General features: G+C 44.2%; 1 long non-coding RNA gene across 1 annotated transcript in view; it reads right to left on the reverse strand.

Annotated features, from left to right (window-relative positions):
* The window catches only part of LOC122459457, a 28,546-nt gene extending 12,232 nt beyond the window's left edge, over positions 1-16,314 (reverse strand). Inside the window, exons 1-2 of the long non-coding RNA XR_006280170.1 lie at positions 13,100-16,314; positions 11,249-11,250 (exon numbers count right to left, since the gene is read on the reverse strand). This is a non-coding gene — a long non-coding RNA (uncharacterized LOC122459457). The remainder of the gene's footprint in view (positions 1-11,248; positions 11,251-13,099) is intronic.
* Positions 16,315-19,763: the final 3,449 nt, after the last annotated feature.

A 19,763-nucleotide genomic window follows, 5' to 3' on the forward strand; every position in this document is an offset into this window, starting at 1 on the left:
GTAAGATACCTCAGAACTCACAAAGTACCCAACTGTACTTATACCTTTGCTGGCCCCCCATCCTGCAGCAGGCTGTTAACATGTCATATCTCACAAACTACCCAAGGTTGGGTCTGGTTTGGGCTAGGAAAGGTTTATTTAAGGTAACATATCCAAGGTTCTCCTACTATTCCAATTTGATTCTGACAAGAAAACTTACAGTTGTCCCAGGGTTTTTATTTCTTTTTATAGCCATGTGTCTTTTCCAAAATTCAGTCGTGAGTGCAACTGGTGGCATGAAGCCAAAGAAATCTAGCTGTGGGGGTGATTTTTCTGATGTAGTCACTTGTCCACTGAAAAATGCACTGAGGGAACTATACTAGATATTTTACACTAGACTATAGAAAGGTATTTTCAAGCAGGGCCAGCGTTAAACTTGCTGGGGCCCAAGGCAGAAAGCTGAAGCCCTACTGCATAGGGCTGAAGCCTGGGGCCCCGAGCCCTGCCATCCGGGGCTGAAGCCGAATCCTGAGCAACTTAGCTTCATAGATCCCCCAGCCCAGGCCCCAGGCAATGCCCTGCTTGCTACCCCCTAACCCTGTCTCTGGCTTTTATATGCAGAAAAACAGTTGTTGTGGCACAGGTGGGCCATGGAGATTTCAAAGCATGTTGCCGGGGGGGAAGGGCTCCGAAAGAAAAAGGTTGAGAACCCCTGCACTAGAGCAGGTGAATAAGAGGGGAAAGGCTGCAATCCTGAGCCAGCCAGTCCTCCTTGTTTATGAACTTTTGATGCTCCTAAAAAGCCCTGCCCAGGCTAGTGTCAGAGAGACATGATTTACTACCTGTGAGTGTCTTTAGGCAAAATATTATTTGCTAGCTGAGATAAACTTGGTCCTTGCAATTCTGAATTTCAATCTATATAATTTAAAGTCTCTCCTCTATCTAAATAAGCATCATTCTAAGTATTCGAGTGGAGCACCTGGGACATAACATCCTGTCTGGATGAAGTAACCAACTCAGAGCCATCAGCCTAAATAGGACAGCTACCAGATCGCATGTTATAAACAGAGCAATCAGGTATGTTGGTTCTAATTTAGTTCCTTCCCACGCTGAAACAACTGGGCAATTTTAGGCAGAGGCTCCTGCTGCTGCATCAACCAAGCTTCCCTGACAGCAGTCATTTTGCTTTCCCGGCTTGAGTAACAAAGCACCTCCCCTCTTAACCTCAGCAAAGCTAAATATAGCCCCTACAGAGTGCACGTTTTCTATATTTAGTCTTGGAAAGTCAGAGTTCAGTGCATAACTCACCAAACCATTAGACTTGCCACAATCCAACTGATAGATATAGAAATGTAGCTAAGTGCTGCACTGGGTTTCTCCCCCTGCCCTGGGAAAGCCCCACTGTAATGGGAGGACATGTCAAGGGCTGCATGGTTTTCTACCGTTGTTATCACAGGGTCGCTGAACACAAGCAGGTACAGAGGCTTGGAACTTAGCACTGCTGGAAGGCATCTGCAGATAGTTTCCGCCTTTACAGTACTAGGGAGAGAGCATCAGGCTGCCAGTGGTTGTGTATCTGGCAGGCTAGTTGTGGCACACACAGGCAATCTATCTCCTCACATACAAAGTGTGATTGCTCTGACATGCTGATGCATCATGCTCTGATTTACTAGGTCCACTGTGGATAAAACTCAGGCCTGATTTTTCAATGCTTACATCAATGCAGCCAGCTGTTTTACAGTACAGATTGGGCCTGATTCTCCTTTACACTAAGGTTCTTTTACATCACTCTGACACAGTACAGGGGCCTTAAGGTGGGTTGAAATGTGTTGTATCTTTTGCTCTTTACGCAACCACCATCATATGAAGGAACCACATGAGCATAATGGGGTCAAATAATCATATTTACTGAATATACATGATACACAAGGCCTAGCTGCACATATACGCTCCAGATTGTGCAAGTTTCTGATGGCGTCTTAAACACAGAACATGGTGAGAGCCACTAGCAGTCTCACAAACTATTTAAAGGGATACTACCCTACTCCTATACTCAGATTGAATTTTACAACCATGTTAAGGCCCCTTTATGTGGCTAGAGCAGTGTTACAGGGACTTACTATAAATGGGAATCAGACCCATTTGATCAAATCCATCCCTGGTGTACCTCCATTCAAGTCAGTGGATTAATTTGGGCTAGACACATCAGCTGGTCCATTACACATGCAAGCCTGCATCATTATGGTCAATGTAAGTTTTACTATTTATTTTGATTGGATCAGAATTGTTCCCTAAATGCAGAAATGCTACTGAAATACCAAGAGAGAGGTTGGGATGCAGCCCTCCACTGTGAGCAGTAAGTACCATGGGGACCTGTTCTCAAGAGAATTATAAATGCTCTCAGTCTTCATGTTTCAGGAGGATGTGATTTGATCACCACCTAGGGTCAGGAAGAAGTACTTACCCTCATGCACATTACAGAGCATTGCCCAATTAGATGCACTATGGTGAGGCAAGAGGGGGCATTACATTTTCCTCTGCAACATGTGGTATCTGACAGTGCTCAGAGACAGGACACTAGACTAGATGGACCATTTATCTAGTATCTATGGAAAAAAATTATGTTAGTGCAGAATTAAGGTTGTTTGGTGACATGCAGAATGTTGAGTTGAGAAAAACTCAGACTTCTGAAAGCCAGGAAATGCACAGTTAAGGTTGCCCATGTAACCTTAACTCTGTCCTCTTTCAGCAATGCCACAATATGCCTCATTAATACACATATTTTTGCTCTGCCAGAACCACAAGTGCTGAAATGTACAAACTCTTCACCTCCTTTTACCTCCAATTCACTCTCAACCACAGGATTCCATCTGACACTATTAAAGGAGAAAAAGAGAAAAAAAAGGTTTTACCATGCCATCTCCCCTGTATCCTCTTTGAGCAATGCCTCTCTTTGAGCAATCCTCTTTGAGCAATACTCACACCGGCCCTTGTCACCATAAGACTCAAGAGGTTCCAGACCCTGGCATACACTCACACACTCCGCAAACTCCCCACGAAGTATACCATACACGTACAATTTAAGAACCACCTCACAGCCTTTTACAACTCCCTTACACCTACTCACAGGATACCATCTCAACCAACACTTTCACTTAACCTACATTTAAGCATTAGAATCCTCTCATATTTCACCCCACTGTTGACAATATCCTTTGGAATAAAAGCCGTATGCCCTGCGGCCAACTTAACCTACACAATTCTGGACAAAAATGATGCATAGTGGATCCTGAAAGTACACAGAAATGAAAGGGTGGAAAACACAGATTGCCTCATATCACATCCACAGTTCTGTTGCACATCTCAAACTAATCCATAGATCTCAAAAACACCCTCTACCAAGCAGAGCTAACTATTGCCTCTGCCACTCAGTAGAGCTGCACCTGACACTGACCACATTCACTTTACCAGGAGGTAATAAATGCTTAGACTGCTATCACATCCCAGCTTGCTACTGACCTTTGTAATAAAACCTCTGCGCCCTGCTAATTATATAACTTACAGAGTTCTATATTGAAACACTATATACTGGATCTATCAGAGACCCATGCAGCATTTCCCTTTCCGCACACACACTGCAGGAAACAGAGCAGAGACCTCCTCCTATCACAGTCACAGCTCTGTCACACTCCTCAAAGGAATGCAGACATGGCCTCATATCACAAACACACCTTTACCAGGCAGTACGGACTACTGCCTCCACCAGTTAGTGTAGGTCAGTGGATCTCAACCAATTTACCATTGTGGGCCGCATGGGCAGCTTTCTATGTGTTATATGGGCTTCATCCACACACTATACATACTACCTGTATGGCTCTGAGAATGTCACATGGGCCGCAGCTGTGTGCTGATTGGGGTGCAAGTGGTTGAGAACCACTGGTGTAGGTACACCTAACACCCTGACTGCAGCTGAAGTGTATGCAAATAATTCCCATTGGTTACTGCCAGATAGAGGTGAACAGAGGGTGGGTGGCGTGGGCGACTTTTGTGGGTGTGTGTCCTTTAAAAGTGGTAGGTGGAATCCTGTGGGTGAGCGTGACTGTTGTGAAAGGGCTGTGGGGCATTGGCAGAGCTGTGGGCTGCTGGAGGTTGGGGTGAGTCACTGGGAGCTAGGATGCAGCAGCAGAGCTGGGTGTGCAAGGAGGTTGGGGTGCAAGGTGGTTGGGATGCACTGTAAGAGCTGGAGGTGCTGGGAGGTAGAGTGCAATTGCAGAACTGTGGATGGTTGGGGTGTACTGGCAGAGCTGCGGTGTGCAGAGGGTGGGGGTGAGAGGTGATTGGAATGCAATGGCAAAGCTGGGATTGCCGGGGGGTTGGACTGGGCAAAGCTGGGGTTGCACTGACAGAGCTGGGGGGCTCAGGGGGGCTGGGGGTACACTCAGTACTGGTAGGTGCCACACCTCCCTCATCTGAGCCCCCAACCTCTCTCCCCTCCCCTACTACCCATACCTATTTATCTCCCTACCCATAACGCCCCCTCATGGCAGTCCCAAACCCCTCTACCCCATTCCCCCGCTCCTCCGCCCCCTAATACCCTTCCCCTCCCCAGAGGCATTCACAGGTTTCATTTTCCCCCAGATACTTTGATTACATCTCCCCCAAAATAAAACTGCTCCCTCCCATGCCTCACAAATTGTCGCCAACCTCCACACCTCAGTCCAAACCTTCTTTTGTCTTAGCTGGGGGCTTGGGATTAATTTATCCCAGGGGTGGCTAACCAGTGGCTCCAGAGCCACATACAGCTCTTCAGAAGTTAACATGTGGTTCCTTGTATAGGCACCGACTCCGGGGCTGGAGCTACAGGTGCCAATTTTCCAATGTGCCAGGGGGTGCTCACTGCTCAACCCCTGGTTCTGCCACACGCCCTGCCCCCAGCCCACCCCTTCCTGCCCCCTCCTCTAAGCTTGCCATGCCCTCGCTGCTCCCCCGCCCCTCCAGAGCCTTCTGCATGCCACGAAATGTATGGGGAGGGAGGGGGAGGCGCTGATAGGCAGAGCTGCCAGTGGGCAGGAGGCGCTGGGAGGAGCTGATGTGGGGCTGCTGACATGTTACTGTGGCTCTTTGGCAATGTACATTGGTAAATTCTGGCTCCTTCTCAGGTTCAGGTTGGCCACCCCTGATTTATTCTTAGTTCTGTTATTGAAGGGTGAGGTCACAGCCATCAGTTTCAGTGAGGCCTATGTGATTACTCCAGTCAGTACCTCTCACTTTAACAATCCAAAGCAGCAGAAGGAAACAGTTTTTTGGGGGGTGTAACTCAGGAACCCCTTGGTCAAATAGTCCCAAATTTGGATTACTGACACGACCCAGAATCCCCATGAAACACACCATATTTCAAAGCAAGCTGAATAACCATTCAGATTTTAGAGCACTAATAAGAGTTGAGCTTTAAAGTATATAAAGGGGGGTAAATGGAAACCCTCTAGACATTTTTCTATATTGTCACACACACACACAGTAAAACGTGCATTTTCTTAAATACTATTTACCGTTTGGGTTCCCCAAGTATTTAATGGGTGCCATGCAATACCTTAGGTAAAACTTGACAGATTGAGATCATTTTGACTTATATCACATCAATAGTTTGATCTCTAGCTCAGTGCAAAACAAACAAAAAAAACCCAACTCCAACCAAACGAAAAACCTAGACAATTTTTGAAAAAATTGTAGTTTTGGTGGGCTTATCTCCACAACCCTTAGCTCAAATGACCCCAGATTTGGATCACTGACCCTACTTGTGCACACCAAATTTCAAAAGAACCTGACTAAGCATGCCAACTTTAGAGGACTTAGAAAGATTGACCTTTAAACAGAAGTCGTGATGCAACCTTAACTATAGTGGCACTGCCACCCCACTACAATACAACAGACAAAGATGGGAGAAAATAAGTATGATTATCTCTGTTTTAGACCCAATTTTTATTCTAGAAAAAGGCTATTTTACAATGAAACAGGTTTTCAAATAAAAAGTTTTAACATTCCTGTGTAGTAGCAGAATAACTCCGAACATGATCCTACAGCCTGACTCCAGTTAAACTGATGGAGAAAAAGAGACAGAGTGATTTGCCCATCATAACCAAGCAAGTTAGTGACAGACAGACTAGAACTTGTGATATCCTGATTCCCAGTACCGTCTTCCAGACCCCACTGCCTAAACCTGACCAAAACTAAGGCTGTAAGCCTAGCCCCATTGAAATCAATGGCAAAATGACTTCAGTGGGACCAGGATTTGGGTCCTATTATTTCCCTTGGTGTTAATACCCATCCAAAACTGATATCCCACCCCTTATTGTACACAGGTTGGGAATCATTTGTGATTTTTCCTTCCATTTTTTGTGTTCTGATTAATGTGGCAATCAGCAAGTGAATACACCTCTCCCCTTTTCTACCTTTCAGACATTTGTCTCTGATGCTGTTTGTTTCTTCCCCCCTTGAGAAAATGTTTCCCTGCCCAGCAGGCTGCCTGAGGAAGGAATTCCCCTAATCTCTTTCCCCAGATGGCCACTGCTCTTCTCCGCATACACCAACTGCTGAATGTGAAAGATTCATGAGATGAGCATTGACATAGTGAGAGACTGAGAAATTCCACAGCGCTGAATGGCTTGTGGTGCTGTCCTCAGCTCAACCTTCCTCTTCATCTGTACTTTCACTCGCCTCGATGAGGTGGCGCAGGGATGGAAGGAGGGTGGGGGACATGACTCATTGCAGCACCGATGACTAACATTTTCAGTTAGGCTTAAGTGTACCGGGCTGTGCTGAAGGTCTTCTCAAAATGTGCACATTTATGCCCGGAAGCTGAGGGAGGCTCTCCTATTTTGAGCATAAATATGGGTTTTCTCCTAGTGATTCTGACCTCTGCTCTCTCTCCCTGACCCCATCTCGTGCTATCTTCTACTCTGATGCACTCCCTCCTCCCTCCTTGGCCTTAGTGCCATAGCTTCCCTGGTACCCGCGCTGCCTCCCTCACTCTCCAATTTCATTCCAAAATTTCCCTGTAGCAGCTGTTCCTCTCCTTTCTGTCAAGCAGAGAAAATCCATTGACACCGAGAACGAATGCCAAGTGCAGCAAACAACTCCAACCCAGCTTGAAGAGTCTGTGTGAACAGGCTGTGCTAAGAATTCCCAGTTTCCTTTTTCATCAAGTGCCCAGGTACTGTGTGTTATCTAGAAACCCCCAGCCGCTTATGTGGCCCAGGGAAATGAGCGGCCCTCTAAGTGCATGTTTGGAACGCTGAAAACACCAGCACAGCCCAATACGTGAAGCCTGCCTGTCATCAGCATGGTGACTGGCTGGAGCAGCTGGCATGCCAGGGAGTTACTGGTTTCTTTTCTTCATCCCCTAGTTTGGCCTTCATCTTCAAATCACACTGATGTACTGAGAAGCGAAGCAAAGGAGCTCTTGGACTATGGGAGGCCAAGAAGCTGGGTAACTGCTGAACAGACACCTTCTCAAAAAAGGTTTCAGAGTAGCAGCCGTGTTAGTCTGTATTCGCAAAAAGAAAAGGAGTACTTGTGGCACCTTAGAGACTAACAAATTTATTAGAGCATAAGCTTTCGTGAGCTACAGCTGAAGTGAGCTGTAGCTCACGAAAGCTTATGCTCTAATAAATTTGTTAGTCTTTAAGGTGCCACAAGTACTCCTTTTCTTCTCAAAAAAGAGAAGGCACAAAGGAGAACAGTCAAGAGATGGTTGATAGAGAGTCAGGGAAGGTTAAAGAGATTGGTGCTAGAAGAAGGAGGTGAATGATAAGGGACAGGATACAAAATAACAGTATGGAAAATGGGATACAGCAGGGGCGGCCAAACCACAGCTCGTGAGCCACATGCGACTCTTTTACAGTTAAAGCATGGCTCGTGGAGCCCCCTCCATTCTCTGCCTACCAGACTGGGGAGGGGGAGCTCGGGGATCCTGTCCTGTGGCAGGGTGGTGGGGCCAGGGGCTTCTGCTAGAGACGACTGGTGCCTGCTGAGAGTGGGGGGAGGCACAATTTAAAGGTTCAGCCCCCAACAGCTTGAGTCAGAACCCCCAGGCACACCCTCTCTCTTAGTCTCAGCAGCCCCTCCCTGCAGCTTCTGGCTGTTTGCCACTGCCTCTCCGCATAGTCATAGCTCCCAGCTTGCCGGCTCCAGCAGCTGCTGTGCAGGCAGGGGGCCCAGTGGCACCATATGACTGAGCGGGGCCAGCAAACCCTGGCAAAAACCAGGGGGGCACATGGCCTCACATACCCACCCCATACACATTGTCTCTGGCTTCTGCCCAGCAGGGATGGGGGTCTCGGGCTCAGGGCTTTAGCAGGCATGTGGCTGAAACCCCAAGCCCCAGCAAGTGCCTCCTGTGGGGCTGAAGCCCTGAGATCTCACTCCCCCACAGGCTAGAAGCCCCTAACCCCACTACAGGGTGAAGCCCCAAACCCTGGCAGGCGCACCCTGGCTCTCAAACATCTGAAGATTGCCATGTGTGGTTCGCAGGGTCAGTATGTTTTGCCATAGAGAATGGTACAGAATGATATAGAGGAGATAAATTGAGAAATCCTATTTGTACTTTCTCATAATTAAGAATAAAGGGACATGCAAGGAAACCAAAAAAGCAACAAAATTTAAAAGGATAACCGGAAATATTTTACATAACACACAATTAACCTGTGGAAATTACTGCTGCTAGATGGCATTAGCTAGAGGGCAAGAGTTTTATAAGGTTCAAAAAGGAGTAGATATCTGTGTGGATAATGAGTGCTGCAGTTACATTAGAATACAAAAATACAATCATTTTTATGAGAATCAATTCTCTTTCGCAGCCACAGATTCCTGGGGCTCAAGAAGATATTTCTGTTATGGGCAGGTTACTCCACAGGGCTAAGTTGTCGCTTTGCCTTGAGCCCTTATCAAGGGACAGAGTATTGTTATGCTGTGCCAAGAGCAAGCTGGGAGGCAGATTGTGATTTGGAGAGTCACGATCTATCTCCTCGTCACCCTCTCGCTCTGGTGGGGAGGTGCCCTGTGTCAGATCTATACCTGGCACAGCATACATCACCCAGTGAAGTCATGCTGACTGGTGTATTGGGGCCAGACTCGAGGCTTTGCCCATTTCATGCCCCTTCCCATCCACATACATAGTGGGGAGTGATGGAGACATACCAGTTCAGCAGAAGCTGCTCTCCCCACCCATGCAGCTATCCATATTAAAAGTAGATCTCATAGGGGGCATTAGATGCTGCCTGAGGCCCCATTGGGTAACTCTACACTGCATCTGGAGCCTGCATGAGCGAGCCTCCCAGTCTGGGTCACAGTCTAAAAATAGCTGTGTAGACAGTGCTTTGAAGTTGTGGCTTGGGCTGGACCTCAGGCTTTGAAGCCGCTCCCCCATCCCCACCTTACTCCCCTGCATGTCTGCACAAGCCAGCTACAATATAGTCCATAACTGTTCCACTCCGGGTTTCCTAATACCATTCCCTGAATTATCTGGCACTGGGCACTGTTAAAGGCAGGATACTGGGTGAGAGAGACCAGGGGGTCTGATCACATATGGCAATTCCTATCTTTCTATGAGCCTGACTAGAATTTGGAAGTACCAAAGCACATAGAGAAAATTTAAAAAAAAAAAAAAGGGCGGGGGGATGATAACCCAACACTTTCACACCTCAGGAAAGATGTCTGGGCTTGACTCACATTATAGTTTTCCATATACAAAGAGCAACCACGTACTTTCCATCTGAGTGACTTTGGGTACCTGCACTTAAAAACCTGTGGCTGGCCTATGCCAGCTGAATTGAGCTTGTAGGGCTCAGGCGAAGGGGCTTTTTAATTGCGGCGTAGATGTTTGAGCTCAGGCTGGATGCTGGGCTCTAGGATCCTGTGAGGTGGGAGGGTCCCAGAGCTCCAGTTGCAGCTCAAGCCTGAACATCTACACCTTAGTTAAACAGCCCCTTGGCCTGAGCCCCAAGAGCCTGAATCAGCTGGCATGGGCCAGTTGTGGGTTTTTTATTACAGTGTAGATATACCCATGTAGTTTAGTTAAAAACAACAAAACAAGGAAGAACAAAAGTGAATGTCCAAGAGACAGCTCTCTCTCTCTCTGTGTGTCTTTTGCAGAGCTGGCTGAAAAACAATAAGTAAGTTTTGTGAAATATTGTAACCCCCCCGCAAAAAAACCCTCTTTATTTTTCTCAGAATTTTTGCATATTTTTTTAATTTTCAGATTTTTCAGTGAAAACTGAAAAACCCAAAAAACTAAAAAAAGGAGAATGGAATGTTTTTCATGTTTGTTTTTTGGCTCTTTCCTTTTTCTTCTCCCTTTTCCTTCCTTTTTTTCCTTTTTCCACTGAAAATAAAGAGTATAAGGGGCAAAAAAGCAGGATGAAATAAAAAACTGAAACAAAACCTGAAAATGGAAAAAAAATGTGAATTTTTTTTGTTTTTGTGTTTTCTGAAACATCAGAAAATTTCAAAACTACAAAAAAAATGGAAAAGAAAGCTTTGAATGGAAGATTTTGACTTCATCTAGACCAGTGGTTCTCAAACTTTTGTACTCGTGACCCCTTTCACACAGCAAGCCTCTGAGTGCGACCCCCTCCCCCTTTATAAATTAAAACCACTTTTTAATATATTTAACACCATTATAAATGCTGGAGGCAAAGCGGGGCTTGGGGTGGAGGCTGACAGCTCATGACCCCCCATGTAATAACCTCGCAACCACCTGAGGGGTCCCAACCCCCAGTTTGAGAACCCCTGATCTAGACCTTTGTGTCAGTCTGCACTGAACTGAATAAAAAAAATGGCGACCTATCTCTGAATACAGCAGTGTCTCTACAGATTTAAAGATGCAGTAACAGAAAGCACAGTCATTATAATTACATAGCTAGCTATACTGCAGTTCAGTCAGTGTTTTGTGGGAAGGTTTTAGGTCTGATTAGCTCTGAACCAGTTCACACATTCATCATAAATAAGAGATTGTTGGGAATGTAAAATCATTCTTTGACTCTTGCAGAAAAAGCTGATTTAGCGGGATTGCAAAAAGTGAAGCAATTCTCATACTGTCTGCGAAAAGCTGAATGTTTTTCAGGATGCAGCTATGTAATGCTGTGAGATCAAAGTGTCCCCTGTAGAGAATTGCTGATATCAAGTGTGTTCCAGAAGATCGGATAGATGCAACGTAACTAGTGCCAAGTGCTCAGGGGGGCTGCCAACAGTGTTGTGTGTCTATTGGCATCACCGCTATGCACTTAAATAGCTGGAGACCTTTCTCTAGCCAGGAACAAGTGAGAGGGGAAAAGTCCCTGTTTCTAAATTTGAAAAGAAAGCTGTAAACAACAGGCAAGCTGACTGTAAATATATGAGGGGACTTATGAGGCTCCCCTTCGGCCTGCACTGCAGGAAAGGTCAGCTTCCCATGTCTTCCAAGTAAATACAGACAACACGTGTTCAGGGGCAAGCTTTGCTCAGTTGCTCGGAGTGGTTCCCAAAGGAAGAGGAAATTGTTGTAAACCTCTCAGAGTATTCCCAGTGGGATTTAAGCCCACAAACTCATAATTTGGCGTTGGCAAGGCAGTGCTTAAAACCCACCAGGGTGGGAGCTTAACTGGCCAAGAGATCCTGGCCAGGTGACTTGATAACTGGTTAATCTACAAATTGGCTGCCTCCACCATTACAGATGTAGCTTCTCTCTTCAAGTGCCAGCCCCATCTCCAGCCCTTTGCTTTCAGATACACCCTGCATGTGCCATTCCCCATATCCTGGCTCCAGAAGTTCAGATATAGTAGGAGCCAAATCTCAGCCTCCCTCTTCGCCCCCTGGTTTTGCAGAATAAAAAATAGATCAACACAATTTTCCAGGACCAAGTCCACCCTTGCAGGGCTTATTCTTATGGTTTGCTGGGGTCCCAAGCTCCCTGGCCACATTCTCTGGTGCTATTGCCATTTGGGGGCACAAGGTGTTAGCTGAATAATTCCTCCTACTTTGGCCCAACTACCAGATAGAGCTGACCAGTGAGAGGCAATGCTTGTATGGGAGGCAGGTATCTTAAAGGAGAAGGAGTCCAAGAGGCCACTTCTTCCTTTTCTCTAATGATTTGCCTCCTTTGGGCCCCTGGGATTAGCCAAGCTTCTTCCCTGCAGAACACTCCAGGTCTGATTCTCCTCTTCTTTACACCAGTGTGAATCAGGAAATCTCCACTGAAATCATCCCCGAGGGTGAAACTAGTGTGAGCAGAATCCGGCCCAACATGCCTCTGCTTTTCTTGGGGGATGTGTGTGATGCAATTCCTGCCAGGGTCTCTGCAGTGCTTCCCTACCTGTGGTGAATAAACAGCTGATTGGACTGAGAACATCCAGCATCTACTGCAGTGTTTTTCTTCCTGTCCTAGGAACCAGCATCTCTTCCCTTACCCCCAATGCCAAGCCTGAGGAAGGCCAACTTATATTAGTTTCTTGACATAGATTGCTAGTAATCTCAAATCTAGGCCTATTTTATGAGGAAGGAACTAACATAAGGTCATACAGGAAGGCTATGGCAGAAGAGAGACTTGAACCCAAAGCTTCAACATCTAAGGCTCATGTCCAAATCACTGGACCATCCTTCCTCAGCTGCGGCCTTAGGCTGTTTCCTCCTATAATAATATCCGCTTTCCTGACCCCATCTTAGACCCCTCCAGTTTTGCTTCAGTTTCTTCCTTCATATTTTGTATTAGTTTTGCTCAAAATAGGTATTAGTCTTATAAGAATGTAGTTCATGTTTAGACTCTATGAAAGGCTTGTAAATTGCGGCCTGTGTTGATCTCACTTGTAATGTCAGCTTTCCAGGCAGTAAGAAAATAGGTACATTTTGCTTTATAACTTTGAAAATGTTGGCTCTGAACTTGTGAACTTAGGCACAGGAATCATCCCCCTGCCCATCCAGAAGGACTATCAAGGAATATGGCAATACAAAGGACTGGTATGCCATGTGCCAAGAAACTCCTCCTGCGGACTTGGAAGCTGAAAGAAGGAAATAAAACAAAGCTGAAGGAAAATTTTCCATCTCTTTTGCTGTTGGAACTCTCACAGGGTCAGAGAAACCAAACTGAAACCAGAGGTTACCTCCAGGGTCCACCCTGAAAGACACTTGAAGTGACAGATCTCTACAACTCTGTCACTCTTAGGAGCCAGATGGTAACTCATCTGTGTGTATATGTTTGTTGCTTTAACCTGTAAATGATTCTATTTCTTTTTCCTAGGGAATAAGCCTTTAGATAGTTTATTACAGGATTGGCTGCAGTTACCATCTTTGGTGTAAGATCTAGGGTACCAATTGATGTGGGGTATGTGACTAGTCTCTTACCACGGGATGCAACCTGAATATCATGTGATTTTTGGTGAAAGTGACCATTTACCACTAAGTTCAGGTGCTCTGGTTAGCCAGGTAGACTGGAGAGTCTAAGGGGACTGTCTGTGACTCCATAGTAAGACTGTTATAGTGATCCAGGAGTTCACATTTGTTGGTATCGGTGAAATCTACTTCTAGAACACACCTCCAGGGTGGGGATATCTGCCTTGTTTTTGACAGTCTGGCATGAGGCAGGTGCTCAGTCATGAGCCACTCCAGCCAGTAACAGTAGGATGTGCTTTGATCTCTGCAGCCACACACAACATCTCTTAAGTAGCAAGAGCAGCAGATTGTTCAATAATCCTTGTTGAACTGTCAGTGGCCCCTCCCATTTAGTCTGTCTTCTTCTCACATGAGTTACTATGGGGCTCCTTTCTCTCAGGCTCAGCCCTGGCACAGCTCCCACAAGGGTCTTTAACCTGTGACACAAATTTCCTAGGATGGCTCATCTAGGCCATATTACAATAATATTGAAAAATGCAGACAAGGGACACAATTACTAATTAAATTAGCATTGGGACTCAAAATGTGATCCGTCAACTCCAGAAGCACAGATTTCTACTTCTACTGAAGAACTTCCTTCAGTGTAGCCAGTGCCTCTGCCAATAGATGGTGCTGTGTCTTTATTTCAGTGGTAAGCTGTTGTCTTTGTTTGATATTATGTTGTTGTTTTGGTTCAGGGGGAGGGAGGTGGTGAATAGAAGAAGTTAATTCCTGCCTGTGTGTGCTGGAGTTGTTATTTGCAATGTTCCAATAAATCCTTTGAATTTTAGAGAGAGTATTACACTTGTGTCTGGGCCCAATCACTAAATCACTACTTAGCATACATTGTGATATTCTTTCCATAACTACTGCTGCCTAAAGAGAGACTGGCTCATTTTAAATTGACTTAATTTGTTCTTTTCTTACCTGAAAATTTCACCACTTTGCTCAGAAGTATTTGTGCACATGATACCTTATTGGACTGGAGTGAAATGTAACCCAACAGGATGGCTAGGACTCTGTTCGTGACCGAGATTCTTGTGTCAGTGAAGTTTTATTTCCTAATTAAATAAAAACCTGTACTGTACATAAATGAATAAAAAATTCATTGTGAGCACCTATGTAATTAGTTGCAAGCCAGATGAGCAATATCACATATAAGTCAATGTAAAACTGAGCAGAGTATGGCAGCCACACAACACATTTTCACACTTTATTAACTCATAACCTTTAAAATATTTTTTCAATTATTCCTTTCTACAGTCACGGTTCTGAACTGGAACTCTGCAAAGAAATGCCAATGCTTAATCCATTAAACAGCCCAAAGCTTTTCAGTTTAAGTGCCTTTTTTCCTCCCCCTATTCCTCCTTGAAATTTCTGTAATTTTTGCAGGAATTTATCATTGTTCTTATAGCACTAACTATACCAGGGGAAACAATTTTTGGCCCATGCTCCACAGCATTATAAAGTTTGTCACCACTGAACCATCTCCCGGAAGTTAATAATACAGGATAGCCTCGGGGACTAACCTGACATCATCAACAGTATTATTATTAACCCTACTACTGCAGTAGAACCTACAGTTTCCAAAATAAGGTCAGGGCCCCATTGTGCTGTACAAGCACATAGTCAAAGACAATTACTGAGCTGAAGATCTTAAAATCTAAAGACAGTAGTAGTATTATTATCTCCATTTTATAGATAGAGAACTAAGTTCCAGAGAAATTAAGTGACTTGCCCAAATTCATACAGGAAGTCACTAGCAGAGAAGGGGATAGAATCCAGGTCTCCTACAGCCTAAGTCAGTGCCCCATCTTTCCCCTTTAAAGATACAGGACCACTCATGGCCTTTACAAGACTTTGTCTGGGATTTGAACCCAGGCCTTTACATATGCAAAGCAATAATCATACTCCTAGATGAACAAGCTGCTTTTAGGATAAGTTTATGAATGGGATTACACAATGCAGTTGCCTGTGCTAATGGGGGACTGAACTTGATGACCCAGATAATCCTTTTCAGTCCCATGTCCTATGTTTCTACTACTTCAGGTTGTTGGCAGGCATAACTGCATTGATTTACAAGCAATTGACGTGTGGAAAGTTTTCTTTGCGACTATAAGAGATAGAAACATTGTTTTAAGATGAAATCCTATATACTGGAGCACTCTTCTATAGCAAGGGGCAGATTCTTTAACTACAGAATTGTAGAAAACACAGGACCCTGATCACAACATCCAGTGCATTTATTCTTATTAAAAAACAGCTCAAAGTTAGAAATCGGCAGCCACAAAGGATAGTGAGGTTGGGGTCATCATAGGAAAACATGGTAGGTGTTTTTGGAGTTTACGTGGAAAAAAGTTGTGAATTTCTATGCTAGAGTACATATTCCTATGTATTTGCCAGACTCTAATGTAACTGTTAAAGACTATTTAGTGCTTTGGTTGTTTAGAGATAATGAAATATAGGTTATTGTTCAATGTGGTGCTAGTGCTTTGCTCTACTTACAGTCGACCAGATGAAGCATGTCTACCAGCTGATAAGAAAGACTTCCCCAAATTTGCAGTGGCTTTCCTGTTTCTGGGTTTTTAAATTAGACTAGCAACTGGGGCTTATAGGAAAGGAAAAACTAGAGGTCTTATTCGAAGAACAGCGATACACCCATCTCTTTCTGTGCTCTGGGTTTTGCCACTGGGTTTTGATATTCATAATAATGAAGGTGTCAGTGTTTTTAGAGGTTAGCCTGAATGAAATGCAGATTTTGCTGGCCTTCTGTGGGAGGGAGAACTCTGGGCAACCTGCATCTGAGAGAACTGCTTTCTGCAAATGTTGCTCTGACAGGTAATCATTCTAGAATCTGCATGCCGCTGGACTTTCCAAAGGAACAAAGAGATTTCCTATAGTGTGAGAGGATTGAAGGGATAGATGGGCGAGGTGAATTAAAGCTGTGGGTAGGAGAATGTATATAAGGAGCGAGGGCGGTGTGGATACTAGTCTAATAGGTTATACTGGCTGTAGAATGACTGTGCCTAATAGGGTACAAAATGTGAGCGAGGCCAAACAGCAAAAATTAAGATGTTTGTAAACCAATGCGAGGAGCCTAGGTAACAAAATGGAGGAACTAGAGCTACTGGTGCAGGAAGTGAAACCAGATATTATAGGGATAACAGAAACTTGGTGGAATAGTAGTCATGACTGGACTACAGGTATTGAAGAGTATGTGCTGTTTAGGAAAGACAGAAACAAAGGTAAAGGTGGTGGAGTAGCATTGTATATCAATGATGAGGTAGAATGTAAAGAAATAAGAAGCGATGCAATGGATAAGATAGAGTCTGTCTGGGCAAAAATTACATTGGGGAGATAACTAGTAAAGCCTCTCCTACGATAGTGCTTGGGGTGTGCTATAGACCTCCGGGATGTAATCTGGATATGGATAGAGCCCTTTTTAATGTTTTTAATAAAATAAATACTAATGGAAACTGTGTGATCATGGGAGACTTTAACTTTCCAGATATAGACTGGAGGACCAGTGCTAGTAATAATAATAGGGCTCAGATTTTCCTAGATGCGATAGCTGATGGATTCCTTCATCAAGTAGTTGCTGAACCGACTAGAGGGGATGCCATTTTAGATTTAATTTTGGTGAGTAGTGAGGACCTCATAGAAGAAATGGTTGTAGGGGACAATCTTGGCTCAAGTGATCATGAGCTAATTCAGTTCAAACTAAATGGAAAGATTAACAAAAATAAATCGGCAACTAGAGTTTTTGATTTCAAAAGGGCTGACTTTCAAAAATTGAGGAAATTAGTTAAGGAAGTGGATTGGACTGAAGAACTTATGGATCTAAAGGCAGAGGAGGTCTGGGATTACTTTAAATCAAAGCTGCAGAAGCTATCGGAAGCCTGTATCCCAAGAAAGGGGAAAAAATTCATAGGAAGGAGTTGTAGACCAAGCTGGATGAGCAAGCATCTTAGAGAGGTGATTAAGAAGAAGCAGAAAGCATACAGGGAGTGGAAGATGGGAGGGATCAGCAAGGAAAGCTACCTAATTGAGGTCAGAACATGTAGGGATAAAGTGAGACAGGCTAAAAGTCGAGTAGAGTTGGACCTTGCAAAGGGAATTAAAACCAATAGTAAAAGCCATATAGCCATATAAATAAGAAGAAAACTAAGAAAGAAGAAGTGGGGCCGCTAAACACTGAGGATGGAGTGGAGGTTAAAGATAATCTAGGCATGGCCCAATATCTAAACAAATACTTTGCCTCAGTCTTTAATAAGGCTAAAGAGGATCTTAGGGATAATGGTAGCATGACAAATGGGAATGAGGATATGGAGGTAGATATTACCATATCTGAGGTAGAAGCGAAACTCAAACAGCTTAATGGGACTAAATCGGGGGGCCCAGATAATCTTCATCCGAGAATATTAAAGGAATTGGCACATGAAATTGCAAGCCCATTAGCAAGAATTTTTAATGAATCTGTAAACTCAGGAGTAGTACCGAATGATTGGAGAATTGCTAATACAGTTCCTATTTTTAAGAAAGGAAAAAAAAAGTGACCCGGGTAACTACAGGCCAGTTAGTTTGACATCTGTAGTATGCAAGGTCCTGGAAAAAATTTTGAAGGAGAAATTAGTTAAGGACATTGAAGTCAATGGTAAATGGGACAAAATACGACATGGTTTTACAAAAGGTAGATTGTGCCAAACCAACTTAATCTCCTTTTTTGAAAAAGTAACAGATTTTTTAGATAAAGGAAATGCAGTGGATCTAATTTACCTAGATTTCAGTAAGGCATTTGATACCGTGCCACATGGGGAATTATTAGTTAAATTGGAGAAGATGAGGATCAATATGAACATCAAAAGGTGGATAAGGAATTGGTTAAAGGGGAGACTGCAACGGGTCCTACTGAAAGGAGAACTGTCAGGTTGGAGGGAGGTTACCAGTGGAGTTCCTCAGGGATCGGTTTTGGGACCAATCTTATTTAATCTTTTTATTACTGACCTTGGCACAAAAAGTGGGAGTGTGCTAATAAAGTTTGCAGATGATACAAAGCTGGGAGGTATTGCCAATTCAGAGAAGGATCGGGATATTATACAGGAGGATCTGGATGACCTTGTAAACTGGAGCAATAGTAATAGGATGAAATTTAATAGTGAGAAGTGTAAGGTTATGTATTTAGGGATTAATAACAAGAATTTTAGTTATAAGTTGGGGACGCATCAATTAGAAGTAACGGAAGAGGAGAAGGACCTTGGAGTATTGGTTGATCATAGGATGACTATGAGCTGCCAATGGGATATGGCTGTGAAAAAAGCTAATGCGGTTTTGGGATGCATCAGGAGAGGCATTTCCAGTAGGGATAAGGAGGTTTTAGTACCATTATACAAGGCACTGGTGAGACCTCACCTAGAATACTGTGTGCAGTTCTGGTCTCCCATGTTTAAAAAGGATGAATTCAAACTGGAGCAGGTACAGAGAAGGGCTACTAGGATGATCCGAGGAATGGAAAACTTGTCTTATGAAAGGAGACTTAAGGAGCTTGGCTTGTTTAGCCTAACTAAAAGAAGGTTGAGGGGAGATATGATTGCTCTCTATAAATATATCAGAGGGATAAATACAGGAGAGGGAGAAGAATTATTTCAGCTCAGCACCAATGTGGACACAAGAACAAATGGGTATAAACTGGCCACCAGGAAGTTTAGAGTTTAAATTAGACGAAGGTTTCTAGCCATCAGAGGAGTGAAGTTTTGGAATAGCCTTCCAAGGGAAGCAGTGGGGGCAAAAGATCTATCTGGTTTTAAGATTCTACTCGATAAGTTTATGGAGGAGATGGTATGCTGGGATAATGGGATTTTGGTAAGTAATTGATCTTTAAATATTCAGGGTAAATAAGACTAAACCCCTGAGATGGGATATTAGATGGATGGTATCTGAGTTACTATAGAAAATTCTTTCCTGGGTATCTGGCTGGTGAATCTTGCCATATGCTCAGGGTTTAGCTGATCGCCATATTTGGGGTCGGGAAGGAATTTTCCTCCAGGGCAGATTGGAGAGGCCCTGGAGGTTTTTCGCCTTCCTCTGTAGCATGGGGCATGGGTAACTTGAGGGAGGCTTCTCTGCTCCTTGAAGTCTTTAAACCATGATTTAAGGACTTCAATAGCTCAGACATAGGTGAGGTTTTTTGTAGGAGTGGGTGGGTGAGATTCTGTGGCCTGCGTTGTACAGGTCGGACTAGATGATCAGAATGGTCCCTCTGACCTTAGTATCTATGAATCTATGAATAAAGCAGCATCCTAGAGATCCAGGCCTGGCTGTTGGGGCAGGTGGCCAGAGCAACAGAAAATCAGTAAGACATCAGGGCCTGATCCTGATCTCCTTTACAC

This window comes from Dermochelys coriacea, chromosome 1 (assembly GCF_009764565.3).
Source record: "Dermochelys coriacea isolate rDerCor1 chromosome 1, rDerCor1.pri.v4, whole genome shotgun sequence".
In the NCBI taxonomy this organism is placed as follows: domain Eukaryota; kingdom Metazoa; phylum Chordata; order Testudines; family Dermochelyidae; genus Dermochelys; species Dermochelys coriacea.